The sequence below is a fragment of the Artibeus jamaicensis genome, unplaced genomic scaffold, assembly GCF_021234435.1.
Source record: "Artibeus jamaicensis isolate MK-2021 breed Jamaican fruit bat unplaced genomic scaffold, CSHL_Jam_final contig_3230, whole genome shotgun sequence".
NCBI lineage: Eukaryota > Metazoa > Chordata > Mammalia > Chiroptera > Phyllostomidae > Artibeus > Artibeus jamaicensis.
In genome coordinates this window covers 3,181,466-3,205,944 of record NW_026521764.1, presented here as the reverse complement: position 1 = coordinate 3,205,944, position 24,479 = coordinate 3,181,466, and the positions used below count along the sequence as shown (strand labels likewise).

Here is a 24,479-nt window from a genome sequence, read left to right as displayed (position 1 = left end):
TAGAGAGCTCCAGGTTCAAATGCTCACTTTGTCACTTTCTATCTCCGTGACATTGGACAAGCCATCAGGTCTCTCTGGCCTCAATCCCCTTAAGTGTAAAGTAGGAATATTAGTACATGTCAAGCATACGGGACATAATGCAAAGCAATAATCAGCTGTTATTATTATGACTGAAAACTGAGGATGTTATTTCCTTCAAATCCAAAGTTTTAAACCTAGGAAAATCGGGTGGTCTGTTCAGAGTTAGAGCCATATCTGATGTCTAGTTAGAATTCTTCTTCTTTCTTTTCCTCTCCCTCCTGCCCTCCTTTCCTCCCTCCCTCCTTTCTTCCCTTCCTCTCTTCCTCTTTCTTTCAAGAGCAGCATCAGTTTGCTGTTTCACTTTTTATGCATTTATTGGTTGATTCTTGCATGTGCCCTGACCAGGGATCAAACTCACAACCTTGGTGTGTTGGGACAATGCTGTAACCAACTGAGCCACCTCACCAGGACTCTAAGCTAGAATTTTCTACCTCATGTTTATGAAATCTTTTTCAAGATAAGAAATGTAGGTTTGAAGGCAGAAAAGCAATGGAAACATATATCCACAAAAGAAAAGACAGGATCCTTGGCGTTTGTGTTTATGCAGTCATCATTTTCCATTAAAAAAACCCATGTGAGTACGAAGCTTCCAGCTAGAGCACTTTAGCTGTCTGTTTTGGCAGCGGTAATGGGTGTGGTGCTGAGGCTCTTAAATACCCTGTGATTCTGGAAAGCTAGAGTCAGGGTTTTTATTACTGTAAAAGTGACGTTAGATTGTTTGTCCACTTGCATCCAACAAGACTATTATCCACTGATTGCAATGCATCACAACCCTCTGGAGATATTTGGGCATCTATTTTATTAAATTTGTGGCTCCTGACTAACACTCTTTTTCTGACACCTCAGCTTTATCCAGATGAGCAAATTGTTGCAAATGTACATACATTATTCTGATCAGTTCTTAGGAAGGAGACTGTGGCAGTACAAGTGATCTGTCCCGCTGAATGGTTGAGGGAGCTCTACACTCTTCAAGCTGGAGGCCTGGAGACACCTTGATGTAAGAGATAGTGTTTGGACTGGGTCGTAACCCTGCTCTGCCACTCACTAGCTGTGCAACTTGAACTGGTCACCCACCTCTCTGAACTTCCAACTTCTTTTCCTTGATTTTCTGTGCCTGGCACATAGTGAGTGCTTCTCAAGTGTTTTTGGTATGACTGCTATGGCATAGGTTTTATCCTACCCATTTTTTTCATGTGGGAATAGCAAATTAAGTTCAGAGGAGTTAAGATCAAGACCATATATTTAGTTAAGGATGCAACTAGTGTTTAAACCAGAGTTTCTCAACCTCAGCACTACTGATAATATCAGATAATTTTTAGCTGTCTTGTATATTGTAGAATGTTTAGCAGCACCCTGATCAGTAGATGCTTGTAGCACTCTCCTTATCCCAGTTATGGCAGCTAAAAATGTCTCCACATATTGTCCCGTGTCATCAGGGGACAAAAGTGGTGCCCTACCTTAGGTGGGGAAGCAATGATTGAAACCCAGGTCTTTCTAGCTCCAATAATCATTCCATGACATGATATCAGTTAGACATACCACTTGATCCCTTATTTAAAATAGAAATTTAAACAAGCTTCAAAAGTTGATTTAAGCCCAGTTGTGAGGTCAGTACTTCCTGTTGTACGTTCCCGTCTTTTGCCCTTTTAATCTATTAATCGTTTCGAGGTTGACTTCTGCTCACTCCCCATCAGGTGCCCACTGATTTCATGGTCCCCATCCCTCCATCATAATCCTCTTTTCTACCTTTAGATGCCTTAAAGTTTTAGCTACTGAAAGTTTGTTTGGCAACTCAATTAAAACACAGTCAGAGGACCTGGATAAACATTTCTCCAATGAGGACATACAGATGGCCAACAGACATATGAAAACATGCTCAGTGTCGTTACTCATCAGAGATATACAAATTAGAACCACAATGAGGTATCACCTCACGCCTGTCAAAAGCATGGCATTAATAAAACAACAAACAGTAAGAGTTGGTGAGGCTGTGGAGAAAAGGGAACCCGCGTGCACTGTTGGTGGGACTGCAAACTGGTGCAGCCGCTGTGGAAAACAGTGTAGAGTTTCCTCAAAAAATTAAAAATAGAACTAACTCTGACCCAAGCAATTCCACTTCTGGGAATATACTCAAAGAAATCCAAAACACTAATTGGAAAGAATATGTATATCCCTATGTTCATTGCAGTATTATTTACAGAAGCAACCCAAGTGACCATCAATGGATGAATAAATAAGGAAGAATTGATGCATATATACAATGGAATAATAATTCCATAAAAAAAGAATTAAATCTTATCATTTGTGACAACACATGGATGGAGCCATAGGTTGTTATGCTAAGTGAAATGTCAGACAGAGGAAGACAAATGCCATATGACTTCACTTATAGGTGGAATCTAAAGAACAAAACAAACAAAACAGAAAAAAAAATAGACACAGAGAACAAACTGTGGGTTGCCATACGTGGGTGGGAGGTTTGGGAGGCTGGACAATAAAGGTAAAGGTATTAAGAAGTACAAATTGGTGGTTACAAAATAGTCACAGGCATATAAGGCACAGTTCAGGTAATATAGTCAATAATATCGTAACACCTATGTCTGGTGCCAGGTGGGTGCTAGCATTATTGGGAATATAACTTTGTAAACTATATAATTGACCACTATGCTGGACACCTGGAACTAATGTAAAATAATATTGAGTATCAACTGTTATTGAAACAATTTTAAAAGAAATTTGGTTGTGGTTGTTTAGATTTGCCTTTTGTTTTTATTTATTTATTTTTGTTTATGTTTTTTTGTGTGTTCTGTTTTGAAAACAGAGTTCAGCATTTGAAAACAGAGTGTTGCAAATGCTCTTGCAACACTCTTAGTTCAGATAATCTGGGGAGTTGTTATGAGTGATTCCTCATAACAAGTAGATCCACTAGACCTGCTGGTGGCATTTGGATTCCAATGGGAGAGGAGGTTGGGAGTTTTCCAAACTACTTTGTTGATTCTAACAGGCTAACGTGTTGAGAAACTCTTCAGAAATGCAGAGTTCATTTACTGCATTAGTAGTTCTTGCCAATCAGAATCACCAGAAGTTGTTTAAAGGTTTCTTCTGAGCAGAGAGGTTAATTAATTGAGCCCCCAACTCTTCATTTTAACGAGTGACAGAGGTGATTCTGCCATAGTGTCCCCAGACCACTTGGAGAAACACTTTCAGGAGTTAAGTTTGAGTCATACTGGGTTCTGCCACATGCAGGCCGTGTAACCTGGATTAAGAGATAAGACTTCTGACCCCCAGTTTCCTAATTGGAAAAGTGAGGGTATGTGGGGGAGCTTTGTCCAACAGAGCACCCCCAGCCATCGTGTATGAGAATAAGTCTACGAAGACATGATCTGCTTGGGGAGGTGAGGTGGCCAGTCTCTCAGAGGAGAAGGGCCTTGAGCCTGTTCCTCAGTGGGCTTTTATTGGGTTCAATTTACACAGAAATACAGGTAAAGATCATCAATCATTGCCAGGCAGTAATGGTTAAACAATAGGTAACATACGAAGAACTATGAGGGCTTATTCTGAGTCAGGGTCAGTTAGCTGGAAGGCCATAAAACTTTGGGAAACATACTCATTTCATGCTTGGACAGTTATCAGAAAATTGAGGGCATCCTTAGCAAAGCAGTTTTCACAGGATTTTGTGCATTCTTTCTTAGGCATGATCACCCTGGAGAACTGCCTATTCCTGCCCAGGGCTGCATCCCCAGGAGGCATTGTTTCAGGCTTAAGTCAGGTGGGAGAAGTAAGGCAGACAAGAGGTTAGGAGAATTCATGCAGACAGAATGAGGACTCAAAGCCTAGGGGTGAGGGTCCATCACTCCCTTTTTCTATAGCCCCCCCCCCCCAAGTCATTCCCTGAAGGCTCCTTTATGACCATGCCTGTCTTAGGTCATCCCTCCCTTGAGGAATCTTATCCATTATTGATAACCAGTCATCTACCTGGAGCCAAGCAGGGAGAAGTAAAGGGGGCAGAGGCGGTGCCCCTGCCAGGGAGATAAACTTTGTCTCCTTAGTGGCTTATGGTTCCAAGCTCTCTTTGCTCAGCCTTAGCCATGGGGCGGGTCACAGCTTCTAAAACTAGGCAGGGCAGCTCCCAACAAGGATGCAACAGAACCCACCTTTGCAGAGTTTCTGTGAGACTAAAGACATCATACAGGTATAAAGCTTTGGGAAGTGTTCATGGCTGTCATTGTGACTACTGGGTTTAAAACCTGAAGCAATTTTGATGATTATTCTTACTAAATATTTTTTAAAAAGATAAACCTAATAGTAGAAGATATTTATTGATTACTTTTGTGGGGAGGGAAGGGTTTTTCCCAAAAACAGATGTAAGGAGTTCTCGGGGGTGGCTGCCAGCCCCCTTGGGTGCTGTGTGTGTGCAGCCCCCTCCCCCACTGCAGTGGAAGCTCCCCCACAGTATTTGTCACCCCGTTGCCACCCAGTCCTCTTCTCTGCCCTTAAAGTGGTCTGTACACCTTTGTGGAATTGAATGACTTGTTCTATTACTTTACTAGAGTGACCGTGACAAAGTACCATGAACAGATTAGCTTGAACAACAGAAATGTCTTGTGTCACAGTTCTGCAGGACCAAAGGTCCCGATCCACGTGTCAGCAGGGCTGGTTCCTGGTTGGGGGGGGGGCTGCGAGGGAGGATCTGTTCCATGTCCTTCTCCCCGCTTCTGGCAATTTGCTGGGCTTTTCGAAGCATCACCCCAACCTCTGCCTTCTCCTTGGGTGTATATCTGTGTCTCAATTTCCCCTTTGTGAAAGGACACCGATTGTGTTGGCCACATGCCCTCTCAAATGACCTCATTTTAGCTTGTTAGAGACCCCATCTTCTCAGGTAATGGCACATTCTAGGGTACTTGGGTTTAGGATTTAAACATACGAAGTTTCAGGGACATGCTTCCACCATAGCAATGGTCCCCTCCACTGGAAATTGAATGCAAAACCAAGATATTATTGATTCTTCACTGCAGTGAAGTATATTCTATTCGTGCCACTTCCAAAGTGCAGCTTGAACAAGGCAAATTCATCATCGCTTATTTGTGAACACGAGTCACAAGCCCACCACCACCCTGAAGGAGAGGGCTCCCTGTGATCGCCACTGCTCACCCTGTCCCCAAACGATAGGTAACACCTTCTATGCTGACTTGCCTGAAGCCCCTACCCTGACTCTGGGAGGTGTCTCTCCATGTTTTCTGACAATATGGAGTCTTCATTTGTCTAATACCAACAACGTTAGAAAATGTGATTTCTCCCTCCATTAGCAAAAGCAATAATGGACTTGTTTTCTTTAAATAAGGGCAAGTGCTTAGAATGCACATGACCTCTTGGTTTTATAAGTTCATGACGACTGCTGACACTGGTGGGGAAAGAGAACTGACGAGATGGATGTAAAGATAATACACGCCGTGAAGAGTAAGGCTCTTTTAAAAAAAAGCAAATACGTGGAGTCATTATTTGATTTGCCCAAAGCCTCACTGATGTGTCCTGACATCTGGGCACTCAGATGCAGGGAGGTTCCCCACAGTTCCTCAGCTGCTAAGTGGCTTGCTGTGCCTAAAGGGTTTGTGTGAACCAGGTGGTTTATGTTGAACACCTGCCTTCTTTCTGGGAGCCTGGAGTTCTAGTATGTGCTGGAAAGAGAGTGCCCACGGGACCAGCCCCCAGTGAAAACCGGGTACACTTAGGCTCCCCGGGGGGGCAGCACTTCCCTTTGTTTCTCACATGTTGTCATAACACTCGTTGCTAGAGAAATTAAGTGTGTCCTGCCCTGTGGGCCTCTACAAGGAAGGACTTGGAAATGAGTGGCTGGCTTCCTCCCTCCTGATGCCGCCCATGTGCCTCTTCTGGTTCTGCTTTGCATCCCTTGGCTGGAATGACTCACAGCCAGGAGTCTGCCGGTGTGCCGAGTCTGCCGGTGTGCCGAGTCTGCGCATCCTCCTAGCGGATCCTGCGATGTGGAGGTGGTCTTGGGGCGCCTTGGACAGAAGAGCAGCTGGTAGCAGAAAGAAAAACCTCTTTAAGCTAAATGCCTACAAAAACATGATGCTGACATCATTGCAACTGCTAAGTTATTCAAGTGATTGCACTCCATTTGGGATTACTATAGATAGAAAGTAATTTACTATATAAAAAAATTTTCTGGATTAGAAGGCCATCGAACAAGTGGGAGGCCCTTTTTACTTTTATTGTAGAAGACTTTCCTAAGTGCACCATGAGAGAGCTAGAAGCAGGGACCAACCAGCTGACATTAATGAGAAAAAGTGTTTTTTCTGCTAAAACATTGACACTCGATTTAAGTTCATAACTTCTTGGGAAATTCAAAGTGCTTTTGAAGACTTTAGGCCAGGCCTTTCTTACTGCGGTGATAGGTAGTGCAGAAAAATACATACGTACAAATGCTGTTATCTGAAGCTTGAAGGCAGTCCCTGGAGAAAACTTTAGAAAGATGTCATTTTAGAGAATAACAAAACAGCACATTAGGAAAAGGGAAACAAAAATGAATAATGAGTAATGAGTGTGCAGGAAGCCAGTGGTGCTGCAGAAACTCAGGGAGTCACTTGCTGACTCTTGATTTCTAAAAGGTCTGTGGTTCTCAGACTTCCTAGAAATGAGTCTCCCATCTTGGTGTTTGAGAATTTGGAACTCTGCACCAAGCCCTGGAATTTCTCAGTGCACTTTACCAACTGGATCATTCCCAGAACACCCAGGAGCCCAGTGGTCTGGTGTCCAGTATGCTAATGAGAGGCTCACGCTTCTCCCATTTCCGCCTGTCTGTGGCAGAGCCCATACTACCCAGAGCTGGGCATCTCGGGCAATTCTCTGCCATCCAAGCTTGGAAATGACAACTCCAGAATGCTGCTGGCTGTTGTGAGACTCTTTTGCTTTTGCCAAAGAATGGGCAGAGAGCCGACTGCAGCTGCATTGGTCAGGAAGCAGACCCAGCTACAATAAATGGGAACCCATGCTCATAGCCCTGGGCAGGCACAACATGGTCTGAGGAAGCAGGGACCTCAGGAGAGAGAGGAACCATTCATAATGTCTCTTTACAGTCAAAAAGGATGTCACGAAGTCCACATGGCTCCGCTACTTTGGTCCTTGCCTAGAGTGCACTTAAACTTACTATATACAAAAAGAAAAAAATCGGTCTTCGGCCTCCATGAACGCTACTCTCAGTGGTCACAACACCTTCCTTGGGAAAATAATGTTCCTTCTTTAATGAATTGATTGTCTGGGCAGCATTTTTTAAATCTTGATTTCTCTTTCTCTCTCCCCTGACTTTTAGAAAATCAAATAATTCATTGCGGTGAAATTCACATCATAAAATTGACCATTTTAAAGTGAGCAGTTCAGTGGCATTTGGAATATTCGGTGTTGTGAATACCCCTCTATCTAGTTCCGAGACATTCCCATTACTCCAAAGTAACCCTGTACTCGTTCGGCAGTTTCTCTTCATCCTCCCCTGCCCCAGCCCGACAACCACAGACCTGCACTCTGTCTGTATGGACTTACCTATTCTGGACTTTTCAGACAAATGGAATCATACAATATGAGGTCTTTTTGAATGGCTACTTTCACTTATCATAAGGTTTCTTCAAGTTTCATCTACATTGTAGCATATTATCAGCACTTTAAACCATTTTATGGTTAAATAGTATTCCGTTGTATAGGTATTCCACGGTTTGTTTACCTGCTCATCAGCTGACAGACATTTGGGTTGTTCCCCCTTCAGAGCTGTCGTTATGAGTGATGCTGCTAGAAAGAGAAACTTTGTGTGTTCCCCGACTTTTGCCAACTCAGTTTCTCATCCCTGCAATGTTGATACCTACCTCTCAGGGCTGTTAGGGTTGAACGAGGAGTGGACATTTAGAATAGTACCTGGGACACTGTTCAAGTTCAATAAATTCTTGTTATTATTGTTTTATTACTTTATTTTTTAAATATTTTGGGTTTTTTAGAGAGAGGGGAAGGGAGGGAGAAAGAGAGAGAAAGAAACATCAATATGTGAGAGATTCAGTAACTGGTTGGCTCTCACACACCCCCAGCTGGGGACCTGGCCTGAAACCTAGGCATGTGCCCTGACTGGGAATTGAACTGGTGATCCTTCAGTTTGCAGGCTGGCACTCAATCCACTGAGCCATACCAGCAGGGCTTTAAAAAAAAAAAAAATTTTTTATATATATATATATATATATATATATATATATACTAAAAAAGCATCAGGAGTTCATTTCTATCAAGGCAGATGACTTTACACTTCTTAATAATTCTTGAGGTCATCATTGTATCAGTTCAATAATTAATGTAAGAAATAGAGACCCTGAATCATAAGTGAAAGGTTAACAGTGAAACTATGGTTAGTATTTTCTGGGTAAGAAGGCAAGGATGAGTATGGTACCACACTGACGAACTTCCATCAGCACTTAGCATTAGGTATGGAAAATAAGCATGCCCTTACAGCGACCTGCAACACAGTATCTTCTTAAAAGTAGTGAACTATGAGTTTGCAGAGGACAAGTCAGATAATAGGGGCCTTGGAGTGCTGTTTCTCAAGCAGGATGGTGTGATGAACATGGTAAATGGAGAAGAGCACGCTGACACTTCTGAGTGCAGTAGATTTGAGTGGATGCTGGAAGATCAGACAGGAACTTGTACAGGGGTTGAGGTATTATCCTTGAGAGGTGACTGGGCTTATGAAGAAGAATCAATGTATAGGGAACCATTTTGCATGGTGTGGAAATGTAGCTCAGCACTCATGTGGAAAACCAGTGGGGAGTGAGTGACATGCAGAACAATGCCCATGGAGAGATGTTCCCGTGGGGAATCAGGCCTGCATTGTACCTAGGCTGCTTTGAGACTTGCTTTTTGCTAAAACTCCCTCACCCTGAACTGAGTCAGCAAGGGCTTACTGCAATTTTCTAAAGTCTGAGCTAAACCTCCGAAGTATGGAGTGTGACCGGTTCAACCACTTTTTCCCTTGGTCTGCAACATCCTTCTCTTTGAAGTAATTAGCAACATTCTTTCCTTTGCTATCTGTAAAAGGTAATCCCCTGCAGTGAACCTGTGCATAGTAAGAGAGGACTATCCTCCATGTAATGTACCCAGAAGCAATAAAAACCTGTCCAGGCAGGGCCAAGACCTCTGGCCCTCTCTCTCTCTCTCTCTGAGAGTGGCCATGCCACCCCTTTTTTCCCACAGGACTTCTGTACTCCGTGTGTATTTGTTCTGTAGCAGCCACAACATACATGTATCTGGCGGGCCAGGATCCGTCACAGCAATGTACCAGGGAGTCACCTGTATGAAAAATTAATAGTAAATGGGGAGAGATGGACCAGAGGAGGGAAGATTCAGAACAAATGCTGTGAGCTCTGGCGAAGTGAAGGGTCACCATGCTGTGGACGGCGTTTGGAGAGTTGGAAAGGGAGCTGCTCTGAGTTAGACCGTGGGGACGCCTTTGACGTATTTTGTTGTCAGGTGTGTCTTGTCACTCACTTCTAGGTCCACACGGGGTTTACTTTCCATTTAGGAATGAAAGCAGATAAACTCTTGGTCGAATTCTCAATATCCACTTTCTGCATTTTCCTTGCTGTCATTAGTAAGAATGGGTTAAGATACACCTACAGTAACTATTCCAAAATCCCAGTGATATAACAACAAAAGTTTATTTCTCACTTGTGCTGAGAATGCCCTTCAGCTGGGCTGGGTTGAGGCTCCTTCATCTTCATCATTCTCATGCCGGGACCCAGACAAGGGGAGCAGCCTATGATGGGAACACTGCCCAAGACGAAGATGAAACAACTACTAAATGGAAAGGGGGTATTTAAACCTAGTTTGGAGCCTTCCAAAACTCAGCCATATCTGTTATGGTATAAGCTGAGTTGACATCATACATAGTTAGGGTTTTTTAGTCTTCACGATAATTATTTTAAAGGATTCACGATATTCTGTTGATGAGTATAAAGTAGCAATTAGGAAAACATGTAACACAATTTAAGTTTGTATTTACTTAAAAATTACAATTGCATGAAAAAACAATAGAAGGACACAATGAATAATAATAATGTAAGCTAGGGTTGTTGTTTGAAGGTAGAATTATAGGCAATTTTATTCCCTTTAAACGCTTTTGTCAATGACCGTTGATATTCAATATCATATTAATTTCAGGTGTACAGCACGGTGGCCAGACATTTACTTATATTACTTTTGTTATAAAGTAGTTTTTGCGAGAAATAACGATGTAAAAAGCAAATGGGCTTTCTCTCGTTCCTCCGCTTCGCAGTCCCAGCAAGTCTCCCCACTCTGAGGAACAGTGGGAACTCGAGGGACAACTACGCCTCATTCCAAGTACACATTCTTCACAGAAGAATTTATTTTTGGTTCCAGGCATCCAGTCCATTACATTAAGAGTCTCTAAAAGCCAGAGCAAGACTGTTACGGTTCCTTCCCCGAAGCGCTGGTTTCACCGGAGCGTGACAGTCTGAGCTGCTGCCGGTGGTTGTGGGAATGGAGTGAAGGGCCAGTGAGCTGCGCCCTGCACTGATGAAGGCCACGCGTGACTCAAGGCCCCACACCGCGGCAGACAGGAAGAGGTTAACACAAAGGTGAAAGACCCACTTCCAGAAAAGGTGAAAATATACAGCCATTAAGGATTCCTACTTTTCATTTCTAGAAATAGGCAAAGATCTATGGGAAAGGGTCTATGGCAAGAAAGAGGCAGCGAAGCGAAGCCTCCTCTGAAGTTCCTTTTGTTGGGATTCGGTAGAGTTGATGCGGGCATTCTAAGGAATAGGGAAACTTGTTAAAGGGGAAAAGGGGTAAAATGAAAATCAGTTAACTTATGACCCTGGCAAAGTGATAACTTAAGGACATGGCATCTTTCTGTCAATTTGCTACAAGATCATCTGCACGATCTCCGCTCCCACCCCCACTACCGGCAGGAAAGGTCATTTCTTTGGGATTCCCTTTATTTACTCAACAAACATTTGAAGACCCAGAAGCTGCTGGACATTGAGACAGTCGTTGGGAGAGTACAAACTGAATTATAGGCCCTCGATTTGTGAACCTATAACCCCGTTAGTCAGAAGTTAATCAGGAAAATCACAAAAATACATGTAATTGCAACTGTGATGGGTGGTGCTACCAACATACACACCCAACCCACACACAATCTCTAGCAAGAGCATAAGATAGACGGACTTGACCTACTCGTGAAAGTCAAGGGAGACGACAGAATGACACGTAAAGGATGAGTCAGCATTAATTAAAGGAAGAGAAAAGAACAGCATATTTTAAGCAGAAGCCTATTCCAGAGAGTGCTCCATGTCAGGCAGAAGCAGCAAAGTCCTGGAAGCAGGTGGGTGTGAAAGAAAGGGGTGCGAGGGAGGGGCGCTGCAGCAGGAGATGGAGCTGGCGGACACCGGATCACTTGGGACCTTGAAAATCATGTAAGTAGTTTTATCTTTCTCCTGAGAGCAATGGGAAGCTGTGGACAGGTTTTAGTTTTAGATTTGGGTTTTAAAAAATCACTCTGGCAGCAGAGTGGAGAACGCCCTTCCAGGGAGCAAGAGTGGGTTTCAGGGAACTGGTCAGAAGTCTGCTGCCGCTTTTCAGGCAAGAAATGAGGTGGCTGGAACTGTGCAGTGGTGTTGCTGGGGGAACCTGAGGTGGGAATGGAGGGGGACTGGTGAAAGACCAAGCCTTCTGGTTGCTCTATGAGAGACCAAACACATCAAAGAGGATATATAACATATAAAACCTTTTTCTGCCAACACACTTGTTGGAGATTTGGAGATAAAGATAGATAGTGCATGCTGTTGCTTGGCTCACTGAACTCCTAACCCAGCCCCCTTCTAATGTGCCTCGCTGCAAAGCTGAAAATCTCCTTTCCCAGCCTTCCTTGCAGCTAGATTTGCAGATGGGATTTGGAATGTGTCCATCAGATGCATGCATGAAAGGCACGAATTTGCAAATGAGGTAATAAAGGAGAAGCAGGGTTCAAGGCGCACACTTTATTGGTGAGGCTTGTACCAGGAGGGTGTGGTCAGGTGGTCTGGTCAAGTCTTTCTGGTCTGACAGGCAGCCTCCTGGTAGTGGCAGGAGTGGCAGTAATCTTGGCAGTCCAGCTTGGCAGTGCCTGGCACATAAATGCTGAATACCTGTGGATTCTTATTACAGTCCTTAGGATTTAGCTCGAGCAATACTGGAGGATGTCCATGTGCTGTGGAGACAGTACCTGAAAGATAACGGAGTGCTCAGCCTGACTTCTGAGGTGGTTCCATCCTGAAGGAAATAAAGATCCATGGTTTAAAGTGTATGACATTGGTGTCCCTGTACTGTGTATGTTCCTTGTTTATAATTGGCCTATATTCTCCCAGTATAACATGCAAAAATTGTGGGTCTTTCAAACACCTGGGAGAAAGGTAGCCTATTGTCACTGAAGGTGAACAATCTTCCTCTAGAGCCTCCCAGAAATTTAAACGTCTAATGAAAAAATGATTATCGGTTAGAATAAACTGTCACTACTAGTTGCACTGAAAATATGCACTTTTAAGCAGGAGCTGTGTCTAAACCAGGAAGCTTGACAATGTTGCAACTTCCTCTACAAGGACCACTTTATTGTGACAAATAAGAATTTTTTATCAAAAAGTTAAAAATGTCAACAAAGACTGGCAGGAAGTGACACTCTACTCCTAATTCCCCAAATAATTTCTCTGTTCCCTGAACACATTTTTGGTGCCTTTCTTAGGACATTTTCCCATTTTTTAAAGCTTGTATTGTAGTTATTTATGTCCATGTCTGATCTGCCCAATGTATGCAACTGTAAAAACATTGGGGGCAGGGACGCCCACTGATTCATCTTTGGGTCTCTTAAAGTGCCTGCTGAGAACCATCCCTTGCACAAAGGAGGCAGTCGGTCTGTACTTAATGAGGGAGTTGGTGGAATCCTGTGCAGTCCTGAGTCATGAGGACTAACACTTTTGAAAGTATGCTAACAAGGTGTTCCTATGCAACTAAATATACTTTGATTCATTTTCCAGAGAGAAGAGAAGGGGAAAGAAAGTGAGTGGGAGTGCACACGATGGAGAAGGTTGCATCACTGCTTCAGACAAGTGTTTTCTCCAGGTCCCACTGGTGGTGGGAGTGGCACAAAGACGGTAGGAGACTCAGCCTCTAATCACTCACAGGCTCTGTGATTCTAATCCAATCCTGTAACTCTCTCCCCTTCCTCAGAAAAGGGATTGAGGAAGTGAAGAACCATAGTTCCTCTCATCACATTGTCTTTTAGTCACCTTTCCAGAAGATTTCAGCTCTGATCTTAGGATGATTTAAGATCTTAATTTGAACATGTCTTAAAGTTTATATATCCTCAACATGGTAATTCAGCATCATCTCACATGCTGACCCATTGGTAGCTACTTCCTAAAGGTCTGTGTTTAGAAGGACTCTGATTGCCTCTTTAGGCTCAGTGGAAAGAAGGTGTTAACTTAATAGTATGACCCAGTATGAGGCAGGGAGGGGAGCAGCAGCAAATAAGCCAAGATATGTCATCCCTGATCAAGTCCATTACCTTCATTTCACAGGAAGAAAATGAAAACAGAAGCTCATGTCTTAAGCTTGCTTTGTGCCAGGTACTGTTCAAGTTGCTTTCCCATGGACATATTTATTTAATCCTTAATCAGTCTTAAAGGAGTTAGCATTATTTGATTCCCATTTTGCAGATGAGGTTTAGGGAAGCAAATTTTCACCCAGAGGTTACACTCTGGAAATCCTTATCTTTAAGCACTTCCCTATACTGCCTCCTAATCTGGGGGCACCATGCTAATGGTACAGCCAGGTGCAATTTTGCCCTCCTGGAAACTTCTGGCAGTGTCCAGCAACTTTTTGGTTGTGGGAAGGAGAGGGTGTTCCTCAAATCTATTGGCTAGAGGCCAGAGATGCTGCTAACTGCGCAGAACAGCACCCAGAAACAAGGTGTATCGGGCCTGAAATATCAATAGTGTTGAGACTGAGAATTTGGAGTTAGGCAACATGAAAGTCATTTTCAGACCGATGATGAAACTCTTCCTGTGGCCCAGTAAGTACAACCACTGTCTCCATTTCACAGACGAGGACAAGTGCTCTCAGAATCAGGAAGCTCACAGGATAGGAACTCAGGTAGCCTGGTTCTGGAGGCCTCTGGAGTTCCCCTTCCACAAAACTCCATTCTCACCAGCTTCCTTTACTGTCAAAACACGTAAACTCTTTAAAAACATGCTTATATATTACAGATTTCAGAAGCTAAGGACATACAGCCAACTCTGAAAATTTCCATCATGATGGGTGTTTCTTCCTAGATTAAAAAATTATTTATTTGTATTTGTTCAATAGTTCAAAGAAGAGGGCTAGAAACTCTTCGTATAGAGCCATTGATCTTGCTGGAGTAGACATACAGATCCTTGCTTTAACATAAAAATCTGAGGAGAAAACTAATTTTGGGACATTAACAGGCTTTTTTTCCCCCAGAATAATTAGCTCTGCATGGGATTCAACTTTAATTTTTTTTCTTTTGTTTTAGGAGCTAGTAAGCCTGGAATTTTATATAGGTGGAGAAGAGGAAATGAAACTATTAAAACACAGTATGATTCCTCTTTTTCTAGGAGGTAAGGTACAATCTGAGTATGAATGACTTTCTCATCCTGTCCAGCTGACTGCCTCAAGTACAAATAGAAAAAAAATATATACGTACAAAAACTTGGTTAGCTGAAAGAAATTGAAGAAGCCAAGAATTGAATGCTAGTTTCAACAATAAAGCCCTACACAAATAACTTCCCTTAGGATGTGAGGCTTGTCTCCTGCAAAGAAAACAGTGCTGACATAGCAGGGTGGGGGTGGGAGTTAGAGAAAAGAAAAAGACATCCAAGAGTTTGAGGGAAGAGGGGGAGGAAAAACGAGCTTCTCTCTCAGAGGGCAATTAACTGAAAAGATGCGAGAGAGGCCGGGAAATAATGTCTGAGCTGCTCGGGCAATCCAGGCTGGGTGTGGGCACGGTGCTTCCCGGAATTTGGAATGGTCAGGCGCCTGCCGGACCTGCCGGTCCACCGGCGTTGGTCAGGTGACGATGGGGGGAGGAGGCTGACTTGGAGGGGAACTTCCAAGTCATTAGATTTTAAATCTTTTCCGGTAAGGTTCCCTGTATACAGACGTGGGCAGCGTGACAGTGGGCAGGTTCGCTGTGCATCTGGTTGGGATCCTTCCTCCCTCCCTCCCTCGCTGCTTGCCAGATCTAAAATAGTCCCAGACACCCCACGACGGGGATGGTTCCGGAAGCCGAGAATCTAGCACGGTGAATGAAATGCGAATAGTATGGCTCTGGCGAGAGACTCAGCTTAATTTGGGGTCAGGTGGGAAACTGGAAATGTGTCGGCCGCCGCAGGTGGCACGGGAATTTAACAGTCGGGAGCCCCTACTCTAAGCCAGTGAGACTGGCAAGCCAGCCACACTTATTGTTCAGCTTGGCGAGGCAGTTTACCTTGCATCTGCCTTTTCCTCGGCCTGGAATGCTTTTCCCGAGACCAGTTCCTTTCAGGAATCTGCGTAGAAGCCACCTCCGCCGAGAGGCCCTTGGGGTGCCTCGCGACTCCCTATCACACAAATCATCACTTTTGAAAGCTCCGCTTAGCCATTACCCCAGTGCTCACAGTTCATCGGCATTTTCTCGTTTGTTTATATCTATATGTGTTCTTTGTTTATGGTCTGTTTTTCCACTAAAATATAAGCTCTCTTAGAGCAGGAACTAGGTGTGCCATCATCCCAGCTGCGCGCCTACAACCCCTCGGGACGCACACCTGCGCCACCACCCGACAGGTTTGCCGCACGCCCACAACCGCCCCGCCCGCCACGTGCGGCACCCGACAGGTTCGCTGTCTCCAAACTGACTCCAGGTGATCAGTTGTCCTGCATTCACACTAGGATCCAAGGAGGCCTAAGAGTGGGCAGTCGAGTTAGGTGGACTTCACCTTTACCGTCTTTTAAAGGGCTCCTGCATTTTAACTGAAGCTTTCTCTCCGGCCCCCCCCCCCCGCCCCCCGCGTGGAACAAAACAACCACACTCCCGGCAGGTTGTCTCCCAGGCCGCCTGCACGAAATCTGCATCACTGCCTCTGCGTGACACGGTCACAGTCTAGGGCCAAGGCCCCACGCCGAATCTGTCCTTCGCCATCCCATGCCTGCAGTCTTCCCGTCACCACCTACTCTCCTCCATTCCCGATCCTTTTGCCTCGATTTTACTTCCTCAAAAGGTCCAGTCCTCTTTGCCAGTTCAACCACGAAGTCCCCTGCAAGCTCCTCCTTAACCAGCCTTCCAGCGCCGCCCTCACAGTTCCCCTCCTTCCCTAGCCCGGAAAGGCCACTCGACAAATATTTATGGAGCATTTACAGCGCACAGATAACTCGCTAGGCCGCTGGAAGCCCCTTCTCAGGCTCCGCCGCAGCTTTCACCTCCCTCCGTCCTCCCCACCTGTCGGGAACCCAGCGCCCCAACTCCCTTGACTGCGTCATGGAATCCACACGCTTTTTCCAAGCGTATCACCCCACCCACTTCCCTGGAGCCGACTCCTGATTGGTCAATGTGTGGGTCACTCTGCGGCCCCCTCCCGTCTTCCCCGCCCTCCGCACGTGGCCCCACCCCCAGGGCGGGCTCGGGCTCCTCCTCCTAGTTTATTCCCCTTTGCTAATCGCTGGGTGGCGAGTGCGGAGAAGTTCTGGGCAAAGTCCTGGGAAGCGGATGCGCTATCGCAGCGCCTGCGAGCCCGCGAGCCCGCGAGCCCTGCCGGGCCAAGGGACCGCAGCGCAAGGCAATCAGTTCACAGCGCGGTCTCCAACCCCTCTGTCGGCCCTCGAGTGGCCGTCCCCGCCCGGTCTCCTGCAGCTGGTGAGGGAACTGTCAAACACACGTTTCCGGGGGACGGAAGAAACCGGGTTTGCCTACTCCTGAGTCTGTGGACGAACCTCGGAGCCCTGCTCCGGGGAAGTAGGTGGCCTTCCCGGTTGCAGAGCGCGCAGGTAAGCGCCAGGACGCCTGCCAGATTGGTGGTGCGGTGTGGTGGGGGCCCGGCGGTGGTGGCAGCTCTGGCTTGCCAGGGCTGCGATTTCGGAGGGGGAAGATCAGTCTTCGCAGGACCGGAGTCAGCCTCCTGCCTTCGGAGAAGAACCAATCTGCCGGAGGGGCAGCCCCGAGCCAGGGAGATCGTCCTCGGTGCTGGTGCCAGTCTCTTTAGACGTAGGGTTTGAGTGCTGCCCACCCAGAGCTCTGTGCTTAGAGGGATGGTTCCGCTGGGATCGAGGGCGTGAAGGCGCGGAGCTCGGGGGGCCTGGGTCTCGGCGCCAGAGGATGGTTAGCAAAGGGTTGTGGCGCCAGGGAGGGAGGTCACAGGAAACCCGTTTAATTGGACTGAGCGCGAAGCTTTACCACATCCGTGGGATGGGGCGCGGCTGGGAGACCTGGGTGAGGCTGGCTTTGCAGGCACCCGGCTTGTTCTCCTCTTCGCCGGGCCTGCTCCACCTAACGGTGCCCAGGCTGGGGTCTGAGGGCACTCGCCTCTCTGGGCTTCCTAGTGTTCTGGATATTGTCTTATATCGTAGAGATACTTCTTAACCCTGGACGCGCCGCCCCGCTTCGGTAATGAAACTTGCCAACCGCCTTCTGCACACTTGTACGCTCCCTCCTCTATCTCACAAATTACCAATCTCCTGAGTCTGGACACTGAGCTGAGGGGACTGTGAAGTTGTCGGTACATAAGGTCCCCCAGGTGTTGCACTGACCCTCAGGGTTTGACTACGGAATGGGGCATTTAGAAGTATTTTAAGCTGCAGATGCAAAGGAGGTCCTTCCACAGACAGGTGAAAGTGTAGATCTGACTTCCGATCATCGACCCTCTACCCCCAAGCATCACCATACAAGGTGAGGTCTCCCTTCTGGCCAAAGGAGACCAGTCAAGCAGGCCTGGGCTGAAATGCACTCAAGCTCAAGCCCCTCCTCCAAGTTGCCAGCACACCACCTTGTTCCACATTCCTCACAGCGCTCAGCTCTCTCTGAAATTATCTCCTTGGGGTCTCTGCCATCTGCTTTCCGCCAGTAGAATGGAGGTTCCAGGAAAGCAGGGATCTTTTTTTTAAAAATATATTTTATTGATTATTCCATTACATTTGTTCTATATCCCCCTTCATTCCCCTCCACCCTGCACACCCCTCCCCTATCATTCCCCCCCCCCTTAGTTAATGACCATGTGTCTCAAGTTCTTTGGATTCTATATTTCCCATACTATTCTTGCCCTCCCCCCCATCTATTTTCTACCTACCGTCTATGCTACTTATTTTCTGTATCTTCTCCCCCCTTCTCCTCACACTCCCCTGTTGCTAACCCTCCATGTGATCTTCATTTCTATGGTTTTGCTCCTGATCTAGCTGTCCTCTTAGTTTGCTTTTGTTTTAGGTACGGTTCTTAATAACTGAGTTTGCTGTCCTTTCACTGTTCATCTTTTTTATCTTCTTTTTCTTAGGTAAGTCCCTTTAACATTTCATATAATAAGGGCTTGGTAATGATGAACTCCTTGAATTTGGTCTTATCTGAGAAGCACTTTATCTGTCTTTCCATTCTAAATGAAAGTTTTGCTGGATAAATCAATCTTGGATGTAGGTCTTTGGATTTCATGACTTGGAATACCTCTTTCCAGCCCCTTCTTGCCTGTAAGGTCTCTTTTGAGAAATCCGCTGACAGTCTGATGGGAACTCCTTTGTAGGTGACTGTCCCCTTAGCTCTTGCTGCTTCTAGAATTCTCTCCTTCATTTGAATCTTGGCTAATGTAATTATGATGTGCCTTGGTGTGTTCCTTCTTGGGTCCAACTTCTTTGGGACTCTCTGAGCTTCCTGGATTTCCTGGAAGTCTATTTCCTTTGCCATATTGGGGAAGTTCTCCTTTATTATTTGTTCAAATAAGTTTTCCACTGGTGGCTGTTCCTTTCCCCCTTCTGGTACCCCTATAATTCGGATGTTGGAGCATTTAAAGATGTCCTGGAGGTTCCTAAGCCTCTCCTCATTTTTTTGAATTCTTGTTTCTTCATCCTTTTCTGTTTGATCATTTTTTTCCTCTTTCTGGTCCACTCCTTTGATTTGAGTCCCAGTTTCCTTTCTATTACTATTGGTTTCCTGTGCATTACCATTCATTTCAATTAGTTTAGCCTTCATATGTTCCTCTAATTTGTGACTAAAATCAACCAGTTCTGTGAGCATCCTGATCACCAATGTTTCGAACTGTGCATCTGAAAGTTTGGCTATTTTTTCATCACTTAGATTTATCGGCTCTGAGTTGTTTTTGAGCCATGTTTTGATCTGTTTGTGCCTGTTACATATGAGGAGCGGAGCCTTAGTTGTTCACCAAGGTGGGGCCACCCAGGTCACTGGTTTGTGATGCTGTATTGTGACCCCCTGTGGGGGCAGGGTCAGAGAGGGACAATAGCGGTCCCCTCTGCTGCTTCCCACCACTGGGGCTTGCGCAGTCTGTCTCACCGCTCGCTCCTTCACCGGTTTATCTGCGTGAGAATGTGTGACTGTGGTCAGCCCTCAGTGGGTCTGCCCACTGCTACTCCACACCTGGGATCCGCCCACAGCTGCTGGATGCCTGGGTTGTGTGTCCCTGGTTGGTCGGGTGGATCTTTCCTGCCTGCCCCACCCTGCTCTGCTGCTGGCTCTGCCTCTCTTACTGGTTTGCCTGAAGGGTTCATTGTTGTCAGACTTCCGTGTAGTTCAATTTTCTGTGGTTTGGCTGCATTTTTGTTGCTAAAACTTTGTTGTTTTTAAGCTCGGTTGTGCGAGAAGGCGCAGTGCTTCCACCTACGCCTCCATCTTGGCAAGAAGTCTGGAAAGCAGTGCTCTTATCAGTCTTATTCATCACTGTCTTCGATGTCAGCAACAGTGCTGGACACACACAGTAGGTGTGCAAGAAATATTTACTGAATGATGAAAACCTCTTTAAAATATGAGGACTGGTGATTTTCATGTGCATCTTTTTTTTTTTATCGGAGAAAATTAAGTACCAATAACTCCTCTTGGTTGAGTACCTACTAAAAACCAGATATGTATTGGGAACTTTGTATAGATTGCTTCATTAAACATTACAGTGGTCTTATTAGCTAGATATTTCTAACCAGGTGGGAAATTGAGGCTCCACCAGGTTAATTTCCTAGGATGATCCTGGCAGAACTAGAATTCCAGCCCATTTTTTTTCTTTTATTGTTCTGGGTCTCTTCCAAGAAACTGCAATGTGTTTTCCACCATTACAGCCCACAGATATTGAGCTTTATTTGTAACAAAAGCTACTGCTTAGCCAAAAGAAGATCTGTGGTTTTCTCATTCAGATATAGTTTCAATCATAGTTAATAGTCAACTATTATTGAAAGATACTACAAAATATTGTAGTGTCTTTCAATAATAGTTCTTACGGCCATGGACTATGGCCAGGTAGTTTGAGGCTGCCATAAGCCCATATTATCTTATTTAATCTTCACCAGTGTTGTGAGGTCATCTCCATTTTGCAGATGAAGAAACTGCAGCCTAGCCTCAGGGACTTGCAGGGTGGACAGTCTATTGCTGAGATAGATTTTGTTAATAGCCCTTCTGACTCCAAATATTTAGCTCCTTCCATTGCATAGCAATGTGTCCTGCTCCCACTACTTAATTAAAGGTTACTTCATTATTGTAGAGTCCGATTGATACAACATATTAAACCAACGGAATTTGAGCTATAAACTTTCTGCTGCCAATATCGAGTTTCTGTTGTATTACTTTCTAAATTATTGAGACTCTTACTGCCATTGATTTTTGTGGTTGAGTTTATGATTTGTGGGCCTGTTAGTTGAGGGACTTTAATATAGGAGGAAAGGAAATTCTCCTTTCACCTAAATTTAAATTTACTTTCACCTAAATCTTAACAGAAACCCTATGGGTTTTGCCTGCTATGATAAATGAACTCTGAACACAGTAATGCTTTGTGCCTCTTAAGGAAAGTGCTGGGAACATCCAGCTGGTGCCTCTGGTCCCATATGTGGAATCGAGAGTTAGAGACCACTATGAATCCCAAAAGCTCCTGCAGCAATCTTTTAGTAAAGTAACTAAGGTTCAACTCTTTGTACTCTTGTAGTGAAACTGAAGGCAAGAAGTTAGATAAGAGTGTAGTGGTTACTTCCTGAAGGGCTAGTAGCAAAATAGGGCTTGGGAAGGAATTAGAGACTCCTTTATGCTTCTACTTCTATTCTAGTTTTAGGGGGTAGTATAATGCTTTTCCCTGTGTGAGGGTCTGGATAATCCAGTTTTATTTGTAACATGCCTCTCAGCAGTCATTTATTTATTTATTTATTTTTTAGAGAGAGGAAGAGGGAGAGAGATAGAGAGGGAGTGAAACATCAATGTACGATTGCCTCTAGCACACCCCATACTGGAGGCCTGGCCTGTAGGCATGTGCCCTGACTGGGAATCGAACTGGCGATGCTTTGGTTCACAGGCCTGCACTCAATCCACTGAGCTACACCAGCCAGGGCTAGAACTATATTTTCTGAATTGTTAATTCCATTTTAGTAGTCCCGGGAGGGCAGGAGAATGCTCCGCCTAGAATGCCCACAGAAGTGATGGGAGTATGAGACACTAAGGGAGATGGAAGCTGTTAGGTTGAACATGCCTTCCATGTATAACTGAGAGCTGCTTATAGTTCCCTGTGAATTCCTATCCTGTGTATGTCTTTCTCACCAGCTTTTTAGCCCTCTCCTCTGGAAACCTGCTCGACTTCCAAATCCCTGCTGTTCATACCAGGTTTATGCTCACCCAAACTCTTGTCTCTGTCTTCCTCATTGTCTCTCACACCCATGTCCTCCCATTGCCCCCATACCATCTCAGCTCAGGGTCTTGGAGACTTCTGTATTCTGGCCTAACGTTGCTCACAGGTGGATTTTCCTCCCTCAGTCTCTTCGTATCACTGCTGCTGAACTTTTTATTCCAGGGACTGTTCTAAGTACTGTCCGTGAATTATTGCATTTACTCATCAAGAGCAACAACACCCGAGCTGGCACTGTCATTTGTACCTCAGTTTCCAAACTTAAACTAGGAAAAGTTAAGTTTGCAACAGCTTCACACAAATCCAAGGTGCAACAGAGACTCAAACCACAGGTGCTTTCTCTCTCTTCACTTAAGTGTAGACTGCTTAGCCAAAAGGCCTGATCTGGCAGCCTGGACTCCGAGTCGCCTTCACCCCATCTTCACCCCACCCTGTGCACCGGCAGCCTGAACTTGGTGCAGCAACAGAGCATTTTGCCTTTTGCTCATGCGCTCCTGTTGCCTAGAGTGTTCATCCATGTTATAGGGAGTGGCTGTCATACTCATTTGCAGTTGTAGGTCACTTGACTGAATCTTTCCTGAAACCACTGACTTTCACCTGGCTTACATTAGAATCACTCAGGGGTCTTTTCTTAAAAATCCTTAGTTGAGGGCATGTTTATTGATTTCAAAGAGGAAGGGAAAGAGAGAGGGAGAAAAATATTGATGCGAGGGAGACATATTGAATCATTTGCCTCCTGTTTGTGCCCAGACCAGGGGACTGAAGCCGTAACCTAGACGTGCCCTGACTGGGGATCAAACCCACAACCCTTTGGTGTATGGGACGATCATCAAACCAACTGAGCCACCTAGCCAGGGCTCACTTACGGATCTTTTAAAAAATATTCCCTGCCAAGGCCCTGCTCCCACAGTTTCTGGATCAAGTAAGCGGCTTGTGGTAAGGAGGGTTGGTCACTGAAATTGTTTTCTTTTTCAAAGGCGTTTTCTCAGTCTATATTGTAGCTGGAGGGTACTCCACTGTGTGAATGGACTGTGTTTTATGCACTTATTTCTTTTTTAATAACAGTTTTGTTGAGGTATACTTCACATTTCATACAATTCACCCATTTAAAGTATACTTTTAGTATATTCACAGTTGTGCAACCATCACCATAATTAATTTTAGAACATTTAGAAATTAATTGTAGAAGTGAGTTTCATCACTTCTGAAAGAAATCTGCACTAATTATCAGTCTCCTCCTTCACTTCTCAACTATTAATCTATGTCATATATGAATGGATTTGCCAATTCTGTACATTTCATGTAAGTGGAATAATGTAGTACATGGTCTTTCATCTAGCATGTTGTGTTTAAGAGTCTTCCTTAATCTAGATGAATGTGGCATGAATCAGTACTTCATTCCTTTTTGTTGCCTAATAATAAACCCCATTGTATGTATATACCATGTTTTATTTATTTGCCAGTTGATGGAACTAGTAGTTTTTTTTTAAGTGAGAGAGGGAGAAAGAGAGGAAGAGGAAGAGGGAGGAAAGAAGGGAGATAGGGAGGGAGGGAGGGAGGGAGGGAGGGAGAGAGAGAGAGAGAGAGAGAGAGAGAGAGAGAGAAACGTCAGTTTGTTGAGAGAAACGTTGCGCTTATTGATGCACTCATGGGTCGATTCTTGTCTCTGTGCCCTGACCCAGGACCAGACCCCAACCTTGGTGTATGGGGACGATGCTCTAACCAAGTGAGCTACCTGGCCAAGGGTAGAACTGGTGTTTTCCAAAGCCTCCCCAGACAATCCTAATGTGCACTCAGCAGCTAAATGGGAATTTTTTTTGAGTCTTGTTCTTTGTTGTGTCTTGGTGCTAGAAAAGTGTCTGGCACAAGATAGATATTTAATGAGCATCTGAACAAATAAAGCACTTTACTGAAAGTGTAACTCCCATTAGGTTGGTGTCATAAAAAAAAGTCATTAGAAAGAGATCCTTCTAGTTGATTGTTTAGATCCCGATTTGAACAAAACAACTGTTTAAGAAAATTATGAGGTAAGGATATTTGAACATGGATGAAATGCTATGATTTCTAGTATTTGCTTCAAAATAACCTGGGGATTGGAAGGAGTATAAAAGTAGCAGGCTGTTGGTTAATTAATGATTACTAAAGCGAGGTGACAAGTTCATGGGATTTTTAATGCCATTTTCCATGGCGTCTGCTGCGCACTGGGGTGCCATTGGCCACATGTGGCTACTGAGCACTCATCTGTGGCTAATCCTTATTGAGAGTTACTGTGAGGGTAAAATCCACACTGAGTTCTGTACAAAAAAGAATGTAAAATTATCTCAATATTTTTTTGTTTATATGTTGAAATGATAATATTTTGGATATATCATAATACATAACTAAAATTCATTTCACCTGTTTCCTTTTACCCTTTTTAACTGGCTACTTTAAAGAAATTTCAATTATATATGTAGCCCCTGTTACATTTCTGCTGGACACTGCTGCTCCATACTT

The 24,479-nt window shown here is 44.7% G+C and overlaps 1 protein-coding gene across 6 annotated transcripts in view; it reads left to right on the top strand.

Annotated features, from left to right (window-relative positions):
* The first annotated feature begins 16,840 nt into the window (after nt 1-16,840).
* The window catches only part of OSBPL3 (oxysterol binding protein like 3), a 157,701-nt gene continuing 150,062 nt past the window's right edge, over nt 16,841-24,479 (top strand). For 4 of the 6 annotated variants that reach the window (XM_053663609.1, XM_053663607.1, XM_053663608.1 and 1 more), the window contains exon 1: nt 16,841-17,163. The gene's annotated coding sequence lies outside the window, so the exon portion shown is untranslated. Of the gene's footprint in view, nt 17,164-22,736; nt 22,920-24,479 lie in introns of those variants that run through there. The other 2 variants (XM_037126582.2, XM_053663606.1) reach the window with 2 other exon arrangements.